This window comes from Cynocephalus volans, chromosome 17 (genome assembly GCF_027409185.1).
Source record: "Cynocephalus volans isolate mCynVol1 chromosome 17, mCynVol1.pri, whole genome shotgun sequence".
NCBI lineage: Eukaryota > Metazoa > Chordata > Mammalia > Dermoptera > Cynocephalidae > Cynocephalus > Cynocephalus volans.
Window position 1 is genome coordinate 35,704,091 of NC_084476.1, and position 13,176 is coordinate 35,717,266.

The 13,176-nt window shown below is 37.7% G+C and overlaps 2 pseudogenes; both read left to right on the forward strand.

The window, feature by feature from the left end:
- Positions 1-8,075, forward strand: part of LOC134365906 (myb/SANT-like DNA-binding domain-containing protein 3) — a 67,780-nt pseudogene extending 59,705 nt beyond the window's left edge.
- A 4,283-nt stretch (positions 8,076-12,358) lies between these two features.
- LOC134365903 (testis-expressed protein 10-like) overlaps positions 12,359-13,176 on the forward strand; it is a 34,654-nt pseudogene continuing 33,836 nt past the window's right edge.

Genomic DNA, 13,176 nt, shown 5'->3' on the forward strand with positions numbered 1-13,176 from the left:
TATCCAGTGCTTAGTTTCTGTTAGGTACTAGTTTAGATGCAGAGGGTGTAAAGATGTTTCAAGACAGGTTCCTTGCCTTGTAGGAGCAAACTGCCTAAGGGCTTATGGCATAGTTTGATCTTATTGATAAACAAACCTTCCTTTGACTACTCTGCCTTCCTATAAGCTTATAAATCTGTTCAGGTTAGACTCAGGTTATTACCAGCTTAAAACAATCACCTGATATGCCCATTAAACACTTCTCGCTGGATGATTTAGCAGTATTTTTCAATTCATTTAAAAAACTTGATGATGATTTGGCATGCTTTCAGTGCTCATATAAGCTTTCTGGGACATAATTCAAATACATTTTAACATGTAACAGGATTTGAAATAAAAGCCTAAAATTTTTTTTTCAGTCTGCTAATAAGAGCTGTTATCTTGCCACATATATAAACAAAGCCACTTTTATTAATTTTGTACAAAGAAAAATGAGCAATGGTGCATCTTTCCTTTAAAACTTTATGTAGAATAGTGCCTATGACTTTTTCCCTGATATTTTTCTTAATGTTTTTCCTCCCTTTTTGTTCTTCTCTTTGGAGTTCTCTGGACTATGTGTCTTTCTTCCTTAATGTATCAGTGTCTGCTCTTGCTAGGTGCCGTGCTTTTATCAGACCTCTGTATTAGTCAGAGAAACAGAGCTAATAGGAAATATATATGTATGTATGCACACACACACAAATGTATTTTTGTGTGTGTGTGTGTGTGTGTGTGTGTTTGTGTGAAAGAGATTTGTTATAAGGAATTGGTTCATTCAGTTATGGAGGCTGAGAAGTCCCACGGTCCATCATTGGTAAGCTGGAGGCCCAGGAAAGTCGGTTGGTGTAGGTCCCGGTCTGAGAGCCAGGAGAGTCCCAGCTCAAGCAGGTAGGCAGAGAGAGAATTCTCTTTTCCTCTTTCTGTTCTGTTCAGGTCCTCAATGGATTGGATAATGCCCACCCACATTGGGGAAGGCAATCTGCTTTACTTGGTCCACTGATTCAAATGCTAATCTCATCCAGAAACATCCTCACAAATACACCCGGAAATGTTTAGTCTGGGCACCCTGGGGCCCAGCCACATTGACACATAAAGTTAACCATCACAACCTTCTTATTATTTTCTTATTTATTGTATTCAGCACAGTTCGTGACGCACAGTAGGTACACAATAAATTCCTGAATAGATATGGCTCCAGAGTTGTACAACGCTGCATTTTTCTAAACTACTTAAAATAGCTGGCAGTGTCATCAAGTTCACCAGACTAAAGAAAAGGTATAGGGGAGAATTCTTTTTCCCAGCAAGGGAGGCAATACAGAGGCGGTAGACCTTCGGTTAGAGTTAGGTTCCAACACAGTGCGTAAGTCAGAAACTACGTGTTGTTACAATTGTTCAAATCCCTTAATTTGTCCCTAAGCATAATGAGAGGCTTTCAAGAGAGAACCCTGGAAACTGAGAATGACCAAGGAACAGCAGGCCTTGTTTTCCCGTCTCATGCTCAGTCCTAGATATGTGTTGGTGAGGTTGAATTTCAGGGACATCAAGTCCCCTACTCACTACCATGAAGTGACATATGGTAAGACCCAGCTGAATAACTTGAGTGTGTAGGGAGTGGTTCAGGTACATTACTTGTGAAGAATTGTGGCTCCTCCGTTTATTAGCTGTGACCCTGGGAAAATACTTCAGACTCAGGAATGATAATAGCAATTGCAAAGGTAACTAATGTTTATGAGAATTTACCATGGCCAGATATAAATGCTGAAGGTGTACTTCTCTTATTTGATCTTCATAACAACTTTCTTAGGTAGGTACTATTATAATTACCATTGTATATATAGATGGGGAGAATGGTGCTGGTGCTAGCCCATAGGCACGTGGATGGTGGGTGTATTAGACCATTATTGTTGCTTATAACAAAATACTTGATACTGGGTGATTTATAAAGAAAACCAACATTATTGCTTACAGTTTCTGCGGCTGGGAAGTCCAAGTCCATCTGGTGGTGGCAACAGTGACCCAGGGGTCTCACATTGCAAGATGGTGGAAGCAGAGCGAGCAGAGAGAGAGAAAAAGACAGACTCTCCTCTTCTTTTAAAGCCCTCAGAACCACACACACCCCTGACCACCATTTTTAATCCATTCCCTACAGCACAGTCCCACAATCAAATCTCGTCTTCAAGGCTCTACCTTTCAATTACCATAATAGGATCTCCCACCTTCTTAACAGTCACAATGGGGGCTAAGTTTCTAATACATAAAACTTGAGGGACACAATTCAAGCTTCAGGGAGTTTTGGGGGGACATAATTTAATCTACTACAGTGGGTTAGGATTTGAAATCTAGCATTTTTGACTTCACAGCATTAGCTCTAAGAATTAAGCCATGCACTTCACGTGGTTGGATGATATATGAATTAGTTAGGACATTTCAAGTTGTATCTAGTGCTTACTAGATAGAAACTCTTTAATAAATGTTAAGATTCTTAGCCCTATCAGACTTAATGTTCCTTTTTAGTAACTGTTAATTTATATCCCATTTCTTTGCTATCTTTAAATGAAATTTGTAGATAATGTAACCCATATAAATACATAATTAAAGAAATGAATATAATGCATAATTGCCATGTAAACAAATAAAAGTAATTTATAATAAAATAAATATTTCAGAGCGTAAATGCTTATGCTAAAAGATAATGCGTTAGTCAGATGCTTATATCTACTTATAATGAATGTTTGTATTTAAAAAAAATTGGAAACAATTTCATACCAGTACACAAAAACAAAAAGTAGAGGTATGGTGGATGCTAGAATAAAAACCAATATCATGATAAGCTGTAACAGACCAGACTTATTTGTATATGGTAAGTCTTGCCATAGTTCCTACGTGAATGGCCAGAGAGACATTCAGAAATTGTGTGGTACTTGTAAGTCTTTGTTGTGTGGAACTGTTTCCTTTGCAGTGCATCTAGCATCCTTGGAATCCATCTGCTAAATGACAGTAATGTTCCTCTGCCATTGTGACAACCAAAAATGCCTGCATAGGGGCACCCACCCCTAGGGGGCAATATTGGCACCTTTGAAAACACTATAGTAGAAAGTTATTAAGCGTATGTTAGGGAGAAATTAGGTTGGAAAATTTGTAGACAGAGCACCTGACATCTTGGAGCTCATAGTCTCTTTTGCTGATTATGTATTTTGTAATTACAAAGTAACATTGACTTATGCAGACATCATACTAGTTATGTAAATTTTAGGGAAAGAGGATAAAGGAGTGTGATCCGTGAACAATTAGAGGAATATAGAAAGGCTTCTTAAAATAAAATTTTAATTTTACTAAAAGTTCATGTAAGATTCTGCTGATACTTAATGTATAGTGAAATCAACTTGGTTATAAAATATATTATTAGTTAGTTATTTTAACCAGTAGCATGTCATATTGTGCTTCATAAAGTAAATCTGACCCCTTTTTAAAAAGTGGATAAATGATAAAAGTCAATCTTGTTCCTTGCAGAAAACTTGAGAAATACAGAAAATCATAAATATGGAAATAAAAAACCATGAAGACAAGTAATGTGAAAAATTTATTGATCTTTTCTTCCAGTATTCATTGTATGCGTGTTCATTTTTATGTCAATTGGGATGTAAATGTGATTTATTTTCTTGCTATATTTTATTTTATATTGTCATATTACTTTAAAATTTTTCATTCAGTTGTGGAATGGGTAATACACTTAAAAATGACACAACATTCACAGACGTTATATATGTGCTTTTCACCTAACATTGTTAGCTTTTCCTGTCACATAGTATTCTTTTAAAAGGCAGTTCTCAATAACTGCATTGTTAATTCCTTGAACAGATATAACATGTTTTTTTTTTTTTTGTCGTTTTTTCGTGACCGGCACTCAGCCAGTGAGTGCACCGGTCAGTCCTATATAGGATCCGAACCCACAGCGGGAGCGTCGCCGCACTGCCAGCGCAGCACTCTACGAAGTGCGCCACGGGCTCGGCCCTAACATGTTTTAATTAAACATTGTCTTGCTGGATATTTAGTATTCTAAGTTATCAATATGTTTGTGTTTGAAATGGCTGTAATAAACATTAGTCTACAAGTTTCCTTCAGATGGATTTCTGTATGTGTAATTCTAGATCAAAAGTTGCATTCCTTTTTTAGGACTTTCAAAACATATTGTTAAATGATGTTCTCCAAAATTGAACCAATTCACATTTTCATGGTGTGTTGGGATGCCCACCTAACTGATTTTTATAGCCAATTTTATAAGTTAAAAATGGCATCTCATTTTAGTGTGAAACGCTACTTGCTAGTGAAGATGAATCATTTTTTATACATTAATTGGATGTTTGAAATTTTTCTGTAAATATTTTGTATCTTTGCTTCATATTACTATAATATCTTTCTCAGTTTTTTTTTTCTTTTTTTCCTTTTTTTTTATTGGCTAGCCGGTGTGGGGATCTGAACCTGTGACCTTGGTGTAGTATAACTCCGTGCTCTAACCAACTGAGCTAACTGGCCTATTTTTTCAGATTTTAAAACTTTAGTCATTTATTATATTTTTGTCATGTAGAAGTTTTAAAGGTTTCTAAACACTCTGGACCAGTATGATTACTCAAACCTGAATCACCTTTTTTTTTTTTTCTTCATCTGTCTTATTTCTACTCATCCTTCAAGGCTCAGTCCATATTCGACTTTCTCCAAGGGGGCTTTTCTTAAATACGCTAGCTTATAATAATAGGTATAAGGTATTATACTTATTGCCTAAACTGTTTATTTGGTACATTATCTGGCTTTGTAATGTATATAATGTTTTCTGTTTGTATGGCTCTCCAGCAAGACTGTAAGGTCTCTGAGAACAGAGATTATATTTCTTTGTGTCTTCTATAGCATTGATGGTGAGACTTTGCCTACTAGAGGTGTTTAGTAAATGAACTTTGATAATAATAAAATGACATTACATAAGTAGTGCTCTTTACAAACACTGTCAAGAATTTCCTCTTATTATCTCAATGGTTTTTGATAGCAAGCAAATGAAGTAGATAGCGTGGGGATTTCCATTCTTATTTTTATGGATAGTAGGTAGTTATTTTCATTATAAGTGTGGAATAGGGTATGAAGAAATAGCATAATTCTTCCTTTTTTTAATGCAAGTAAAAGAACAAACTATTCACTAGTAGCAGTATGTCATAATAGCATGGTATTGCATTCATGAATGTGAATTAGACTCTTAATATTCATGCATAGTTCTGAGAATTTATTTTTGTTTCTTTTGTAGTGTCATACAAATTACATTCCTGTCTGTGGATCAGATGGGGACACTTATCAAAATGAATGCTTTCTTAGAAGGGCTGCTTGTAAGCACCAGAAAGAGATAACAGTGGTAGCAAGAGGACCATGCTACTCTGGTATGTATAATATTCTTCTGAATACATGTTAGAAATGGTTCTGCCATATTTTCCAACAGAAAGTTTCCAGTCAGAGGTATATTCCCCAAACTGCATGAATTGTTGGTGATTGTGTGAGGGAATGGGAAGCTCTTTTTTTGCCCCCATTTAGTGTTGTTGCTTTTTAACCCCACATATTCTTGTATTGACTGTGTTATTTCTCACTACATTTTTTAAGGCTTAATACCTTTTTTTGTGGGTACTTTGCATGTCCTTTGCTTTATGGTTTGAACATTAGAGTGAATAAGATTTGGGATGGGGAGTGATATGGGATTTATCTTGTTCTTGGTTGGTTTTTTTTTTTTTTTTCTGGAAGAGGTGAGGAATATCTGTAGAAAGCTATTAGTAGCATCCCAGGTTGTGTACCTTTCCCAGCTCTTTTCTATCTGCATCTTTCCCACCAATCTGTTTGTATTTCCTTTCTTCTTTTTTCCTTCCTGAACTCGAAATGGTTGATTTTGGGAGGCATCAACGTTAGTTTCTTATTTGTGCTTGTATTTGTGGGTAGGGATTCAGGTAAGGTAATTAGAATTATTGTGTGGATATTAGGGGTAAAGGTGGAGACTATTCTTATGTGATCTCTATTTCCTTTCTTTCCCTATATATTACAGTGCTCGAAAGTTCTCCCTTTCATGAAATGAAAAGATTTTTAGGGCCAGCTACAAAGTTAGTTTCCAAGACTACTCTCGCTTCTGACACCAGTTGAGATTGGGAGGTTCTCTGTGCTACTCTGAGTCCCAGTAATTTGTTAGAAGAGCTTATAGAAGTCACTGAAAGCTATTGTACTCATACGTTATGATTCATTACAGGGAAAGGATACATGATAAAATCAGCCAAAGGAGGAGATGCATAGGGCAGATTCTGGGAGAGGTTGAAACATGGAACTTCTGGTTGTGCTCTCCTCATGGAATCATGGACAGTGTCAGTTCCTCCTGGCCACAGTGCGTGACAATACACATGGAGTATTGCCAACCAGGAAAACTGACGTGAGCCTCAGTGTTCAGTTTTTATTGGTGATTCATTACATAAGTATGACTGATTGTCCATGTGGTTTATCTCGGACTCCAGGTTCACTAGTACCATGTGACGCAAAGCCCCCATTCTAAATTACATGGTTGGTATTTCTAGTGTGGCTAGCCTCCACCCTAAGACTATGGGATGTGGTTTCCCCCCAACCCCCTATAGGTTCTGATGTGGTCAGCATCCTCCCTTAACAAAAGATGCTCCTATCAGGTATGACACAGATTACCATCCAGCAGCCAAGGGCAAAGGCGAGACCTCTTTTTTGGGTGAGGCTAAATTCTTTACTCTACCCAACGTAATTAGGTGCTTGGAGAAATTTTTATGTTTTTAGGCTTTTAGACTATCATTTTGTTGTGGTTCTTATACACTTCTCTAAGTACATTGTGTTTCACAGATTTGATCCTGAAACTAAAGAGGAATATGGAATTTTTTCCAATCCCTAAGTAGTTATGCCTCATTTATGAGGAGCATGTGTTTAAGACACCAAGCACTTTGACAGGCAGTGAATGTTACACACTAGGAGGCAGAATCGTAGATGGGGAAGAGCACCACACTAGGGTTAAAAGACCTGGCATTAAAATAACTTTTAAGTCTTTACTGTGTGACCTTGGACAAGTCATTTAGCCTGTCTGAGTCCTAATTCCCTAAACTGTTAGACAGTTATCATTTCTTGGGTTTGTTAAATAAGGATTGAATGAGCTAGGCTATAAAGTGCTATATCAATTTTGTTATTTGCTAAGTGGGCCAGTGTTTTTATGTCATTTGTTCTTTTATTTTATTATTTAATTAATTAAATTTATTTTATTTTATGTTTTGACCGGTTAGGGGATTGCAACCCTCGGCATGGTATGGTCTGCACCACGCTCAGCCAGTGAGCACACCGGCCATCCCTATATGGGATCTGAACCCGTGGCCTCGGTGCTACCAGTGCCGCACTCTCTCGAGTGAGCCACAGGGCCAGCCCCATTTGGTCTTTTAAGCGTTCTATTCCATGAGCTAGAAATATTATTCTCTTATGCTTACTTGAAAACTCCTTTCTTATGCTTTAGGATTGAATGTAAGCCTTTTCTCCTCAGTGAAATCTTTCTTCTGAGAATCTCACTGAAAACTCCTGGCTGAGTATGTTCACACCTTGTGTGTTTCTCTATGCATATACCATACTGTTTTTCTTTTATCTGACATATCTGCTTCCAGCCAGATCATTCATTTCTTAACCAGAAGGCATTGTGTCCTGCCTAGGAAGGTTTATCATCATCTCAGGGCTGGGGTGGAAGTCGTGTGGACTGTGGAAGGCATGTGTACAGTCTACAAAATATAATCTACAAGAAGAACTCTATCTTGTTATCAGAGTAGTTACAGTATTTAATTTATTTAGGAATTCTAAATGACAAAGGAAGGTATGAGATTTTTATGTTTATTAAAATTAGACATGGGTTGAAAAAAGGTTGGGAGTGAGTAAATATCTCATGCACTGGGAATGTGTCTTGTTTATCATTTTACTCTTAGCATTTACCATGATGCCTGGCAGATAACGTGTACCCAATCAATGTATGTGGAATAGAAGTAAGAAGGGAGTGTTTTTCTAAAAAGGTTTGGTCATAAAAACAGTTTTAAATCGCGTTTCCTTCCTCCTCTATTTTCTGTTCCTTTACTCTTTCTTTTCCTCCTTACTTACTCCGAGAAGATTTCATATTATGGTTGATTAATCAAAACTGAACACAATTTAAGACTTTAAAATAAAATCCCATGGAGATTTAGTAATTGGTACTACATACAATATGTATTTTAAAAATTCTTCCTGTTTCTACCCTATCTGGGAATTTGATTGTTGTCCGAAGGAGCTTGCAGGGAAGGAAACGATATTGTTCTGGGTCTTGTCTTCTACTCCAGAGAACTGTTTGAAGGACTGGAATGGCTTCTGTATGGCTTAGGGTATCCTCTCCCTTGGAAGTTGCTGAAGATAAAGTGTCAAATTCTACACTTGCCATCTCTGCTTTTTTTCCGATTCCATGCTGATGATGCTATAGCATTACTCTGTTTTCAACGTGATCTGTTCTCTATGTTGGTTCTTTCAGGATTATAAAGTAAATTTTTTGCATTAATTACATTTTAGGCTGGCTTCTCCCAGTAAATTTGAGGGATAGTCTTTGATTTCACTAGTAACAATTCAGGTGAGATTCTTTCTGATTAGATTTTCTAGAGGAAGTTAATTTCATCAGTAATAGAAAACCTCAACTCTGAGGTTCTTTCCTTTCTAAACCTTGGGGCTTTTCTTACCTTTTGGCTTTTGGTCTTTATCCACAGATTTCATTAAGAAGATTTCTGGAATAAGACCCAAAGGTCTTTTCCTTCTTTTCTAATAAAAGCAGCTTATTCATTTTTCCTCTCAAGCTTTAACAAAATTTTCTTCTACCTTTTAAATGAGTGATTTAAAATTAATTATTTATATTTAACAATTTACTTTATACTATTATTGGTTTTTACTCTGTAAGGCACCTAAATATTTCCTGAATGGGCTACAAAGATGTATGAAATATGGATGATTATATATTTAAGTAATTTATATTTTGAGAGAGGCATAAAATAGGTATAGTCTTTGAATAGGATATTAGATATTAAAATATGGAGAAAAGGACCGTATAAGAATGGATATCACAGTTTTATTTTTGATAAGAAATGTGACTATTCGATAAGATGAAATCTCCAGAAAAAATGTTATTATTCATTCTTGGCTTTTCTTCCCAGATAACAGCTCTGGATCTGGAGAAGGAGGTAAGTTTCAAATACCTCTTAAAGGACTTTGTTTCCTTTCACTTTTTTAAAAAAAAATAGATTTGAGATAAAATTCACATATGATTTGTCCATTTAAAGTATACAATTGAATGACTCTTTGTGTATTCACACAGTTGTGTATTCACCACCACAGTCAATTTTAGAACATTTGTGTTAACCCAGAAATAAACTATGCACCATCTGTTAAATTGAGGTGACAACAAACTGACTTCTCCTTAGTATCATTCCCACAAGTGATTTTAGCTTGGACCAGAGTGTTTTGTAACTCTCTCAAATTTTTGCTCATAAAGAATTTTTGAAGTACAGAGTTAAAAAACTCCAAAGCGAGTTGTGCATAGAAAAGGGAAGACTTGCAGAACAACTCTAGTGGGATTTAGAGTCTAATTTCAATCTTTAAAAATTTCCTATGTTCTTGATTTTATTTTGCAAATATATGAATTATTTCTGATGTTTAAAAAACTAATGTTTGGCAATAGTGTATAATAGGGTTTAAATTATCAGAACTGAGAATGACTAATCTGTTTCATAGTCTGAGTCTGTAATTCTTAATGCGTATCCACTGTATGCAAAATAATGTTTGAGGTGCTATGGGTATATACTAAAAGGACACTCACTCTGGAAAAATTCATACTTATGCAAATGAAAACTGCAGTTACGATCTTTTCAACATGATCTGAAACCTTACTGTAGACTTCTAAATTTCCAATAATCCTAAAGATTCAGAGTTGGAAGGGACTTTGAAGATTACGTAGAGAATAGAAGAACTGTCCTGAGGAAGAGGTTCAAGGATGACAGTTTTTGCTAGGAAAAAAAAATGATTAAAGCTGTTGAACAATAGAATTTGATTTAAATGGACACGTTCAAGCAGAAGCTTCATGATCATGTGTGAAGGATCAGATAATACATTCTAGATCTTAGAGCTGGAGAGGATTTTCAGAGATCATGTGGTCTAGCTCCTGTGGTCAGATATTCAGTTTTAGGGAACTATCAATTTTCCTATATTAAACAAGTGAGAGTTGATCTCAAGATTTGCTTATATAATTCAGTACTGGATGCCTTGCCCTGAAGATGTAGGTTGACCATATTTTAGGGAGTATGAATTAGAAAGGGTTAGTGGTTTGCTCAGAATAATGAACAAACCTTAGTGAGCTCACGGGGGCTTGTAGTATTTCTGGATCTCACAATTCTGAAGCCTCAAAATTACTTAGGATTATGATCCTTGGAATCTGTTTGGGAGTATTCATGAGAGTTTGGAGAGGATTTCTACTTAAAGTGCAGGCAGACACCGAAAATTGGAAATTTAGAAGTTTTACCATCCAGTCATTGTAGATCCGTATACTTTCCTTTTAATACCTTCTTTACTGCTTGCCAATTCCTGGACAGTATTCTTTCCCAAACTAAATTGAGCAATCCCTTGAATGAACTGAAATCCTTAAGTTCACCCCAACTGATTTCCCTGCCCAGTTTGATCTTATCAGGATAGGATCCATTCTAGTTGAGACCCCAAAAATGTAGGGCCCCTTTTGTGGGATGTGAGCTGAGTAGGGGGCTAGTGGTATTCACTGTAGGCCCGCGTTGAAACTTTGTGTCCTTGTCAGAATTTCCATAAGTGCCTCAATGAAATTTAGAATGAGGCGTCCATGGGGGCTCCTTTTTATTTTTTCTTCAGAATGGATAGTGCCTTGGGGGCCTGGTAGGGACGGAGATGTGGTGAAATGAACATAGTGTATATGTGCACTTGTACTCTGAGGTGCCTCGTCCTCCATTTCCAAGGGGCAATTTTTTTAAACTGAACTTTTAATTTTGGAATAATTTCAGGTTTACAGAAAAGTTGCAAAGCTAGTGCATAGAATTTCTGTAAACCCTTCCCTAGTTTCGCCCATTGTTAACATCTTCTATAACCATGGCATGTCTGTCAATATTAAGTGACTGACACCGCCATAGTACTATGAACTAAAATTCAGACTTTATTGGGATAGTACCAGTTTTCCATTAGTGTCCTCTATCTGTTCCAGGACCCAATCCAGTGTATCACACTGCATGGAGTCTTCCCAGGCTTTTCTGGTTTGTGACAGTTTCTCAGTCCTTCTTTGTTTTTTTTTTTTAATAACCTTCACAGAAGAGTACTGTCCAGGTATCCTGGAGAATGCCCCACAATCTGGGTTTGTTTGTTGATTAAACTGATATTATGGGTTTTTGGAAAGAATATTACAGAGGTGAATGCTCTTCTCGTCACATCATGTCAAGGAGTGAATGGTGTCAGCATGACATCTGGTGTCACGTTGATGGTGCCGCTGGTAATGTTGATCTTCGTTACTGAGTTAACATAGAGTTAGCTCGATTTTCCATTTTAATGCTTTTATTCTTTCCTTTTTTTGTGTGTGTGTGTGTGTGTGTGTGTGTGTATGGTGGTTGGCCAGTACAGGGATCAAACCCTGGACCTTGGTGTTATCAGCACCATGCTCTAACCGATTGAGCTAACCGGCCAACCCCCGGTTTTCCACTTTAAAGTTACTTTTTCCCCCTTTCCTTCCTCTGTTCCTTGAAAGGGAGTCACTAGTCTAGCCCCAGGGTCCCTTTTCATCGTGACAGCCCATGCTCTTGTGGTACATACCTCTCCTCCATTGTGCCTTGACCTGCTTTTATTGAAGATGAAGCCATTGCTGTCCAGGGCCATTCCAAACCCCTGGGAGTGTCCATGCACTCTGAAACAGAGAAAGCCTTCCCTCTGAACTGAGCCGAAGCCAAACATAAACCCCACTGGGAACATATTTGAACATACATGTATGATCTCCTGGCTCTGAAGCTTGGTTTTTATAACTTTGAAAGTGAGACATTGGTCATGGAGTTCCTATCCTATTTGTGTAGGAATTTTAACCATTTCATTCACAGAGGTTAGCAAATTAGACCTTGAATAGGTCCATTTGCTGCAGTGTCAATGTGACCGAAACCTTTAAACTTTTCAATATACTAAAGACAGTTTTGCTCTGATTGCTCTTCAGGGTGTGATGCAGGGTACTGTGCCCTAGCTGGGCACCTTCCTGACTGACCTGACCATGCTTGACACTGCTCTTCAGGACTCCATCGAGGTGAGTGCTGCACAGGTGGTGTAATTGGGCCTGCAGCCTTCTCACTTTTAATTTTTATTGAATCATAATTGATTACACATATTTTGGGGGTTGAACACTAACATATGTTGATCAGATCAATATATTGTTACAAATCATAATTATTCTTTATGCCTATGTCCAATCTCTCCCATCCCCTCTCCCTTCCCTCTGCCCCCTCTTATTACCCTAGATTTCTTCTCTCCCTCTGAAAGAGTAATGGTTACTCTGTTGATTTGTTGCCTAGATGATCTGTCCAATGCCGAGAGGTGTGTTTAGGTCCCCCAGTATTTTCACAGAGCACATGCTTCTTCTGTCACTCTGGAATGGGCGTTGTGGAGAGACACATCCTCTTCTGTTCTTTGGTCTCTGCTGGTGACTCTCCTTGTGTCAATGCACTCCAGCGGCTGGTGGACCACCTGTGTGGTGGTTGTGGCATCTAGCTGCTTTCATGGCAGCCGTAGTTATTGTGGTAGCTGTGGTGGGCCACCCACATGGAGGTGGTGTTTTTGGCATGCTCCTTGGTGTCGGCGGTGTGCCTGGTTATGGCAGAAGGGGGTCCGTTCCCTGGCTCCAAGGGTGGGCCCCGAGGCACTGGTGGTGTGCCTGGGTTGGAACTAATTTTTTGTTCTTTGCTTACTTCTAAAATGGGGAACTTCCTTTGGGAACCAGTACTTGAGCTGCGTGGTTTAGCTAAATTGCTAATTTGCCGCTGATTTAGTGGTTTTAATGGTTGACTTTACAGGTACTTCTGGCTCTCCAAAGACCCGGTGCAC